Below are 1,803 nucleotides of genomic sequence, written 5' to 3' on the forward strand. Positions count from 1 at the left end.
TCTTGGCACCAGCTGGGATTTGTGCTGCTGCTACCTGAGGTGAGGTGTGCTGCCTGAGGAGAGGTGAGCAGCAGGAGGCTAAGTGCAAACCCTCACAGACACCACACCAACTCCCAGCCCCCAGCCAGGATCAAGATCACATAGGGGAAGGGATCAGTTTCTCTTGGCGTTGTACTACTGTTGCCCAAGGCGGTGGACACTGGCAGAAATGAGCTGCGTGCTCCTGCAGCCGAAGTGTGTGCACCTGCCTCCACTGCTGGGATGGTGCAAGGGTGGAAGCTGTTTTTTCCCTTGTGCCACCCAGGTTTGGGATTTGGGCTACCCAGCAGTTACATATGGAGTGAGTGAGAGTTTTTCTCTCTGAGCAGGGTTAAGGGTTTCTCTTCTCTAGAGACAGTACCATGAGCCTGTTCAGTTTCTCTTTCTCTTCCCTTTGTCTCTCAGACAAACTCCTTGTGTTGGTCTGGGGCTCCCACCTCCCCATCTCTGGCTGGCCCATTTTCCAGTTTCCCCAGTTTGCACTCACTCACTCAGGCATCTTTGAGGTTTTCTTCTTTCTGGAGTCTGTATTTTCTCCTTCCACTCTTGCAGATGAGAGTAATGTCCTTCTCAGTTCGATAGATGGGGTAGACAAAGTTTACAGAGCTCCCTTCCTCTCCGCCATCTTGGCTCTGTTCATTTATATTTTGATAGATAGTGTGCAAGTCGGGAAGAGGTAGAGAGAGAAGGAGTGAGAAAGAATCCCAAACAGTCTCTGCATTGTCAGTGCAAAACTCGACCTGGGGTTAAAACCCACAAATTGTTAGGTCATTACCTGAGCCAAAATCAAGAGTCTGATGCTCAACCAACTGAGCCACCCAGGTGCCCCTATTGGTGCTATATTTAAAACTTATTTCTCTAGGGTGACTGGGCAGCTCAGTCAGTTAAGCATCCAGCTATGGCTCAGATCATGATATCAAGGTTCATGCATTCAAGTTCCACGTGGGGCTCCGTGCTGACAGCTCAGAGCTTGGAGCTGCTTTGGAATCTGTGTCTCCCTCTCTCTGCTCCTCCACTGCTTGTGCTCTCTCTGTCTCTCAAAAATAAATAAACATAACAATTAAAAATACATATATTTTCTAATCCAAGATCACAAATCCTTGCCTTATGTTTTATTGTAGGCATTTTATGCAGTCACATTTGATGTCTTGGGCTGATCCATTTGGAATTGAATCTTTGCGAGCTGTGATACATGGTTTTTTGCAGTGGTGTTGTTGGTACATGTGTGTGCCCAGCACTTTCACTGCCATTTGTTGTGAAGACTCTGTTTTCTCCACTACGCTGTCTGCAGACCTCTACTGAGAATTAGCTCACTAAAGTGTAAGGGTCTATTTCTGGACTCTCTGGTCCAGCCCATTGATAGGATTGTCTATCCTCATGAAAACAACCTGGCATTTTGAACACAGCAGCTTTATAATACACCTTGAAATGAGATAGGGTAAGTGCCCCAGCTTTGTTCCTTTTACAGTTGTATGAGTTACTTTTCTTTACATTTCTATATACATTTTTTTAGCATTTTGAAAACATTTTTATTTTTTTAATTTTATTTAATGTCTATTTTTTTTAATATAACACACTTTATTTTTTTAACATATGCAATCATTTTCCATCATTTACAATACAGTAGTTACAATGACACTCCAAACAGAAAAGCAAAGTAAAAAATCAAAACCCCAGCTTCTGTTTCATGTAATTAGACTTATACAGAAATTAGAAGGTTAAGTAACAACTAGTTAATCACCTAATTTCACAGCTATCTGAAGT

Source organism: Suricata suricatta, chromosome 11 (genome assembly GCF_006229205.1).
Source record: "Suricata suricatta isolate VVHF042 chromosome 11, meerkat_22Aug2017_6uvM2_HiC, whole genome shotgun sequence".
NCBI lineage: Eukaryota > Metazoa > Chordata > Mammalia > Carnivora > Herpestidae > Suricata > Suricata suricatta.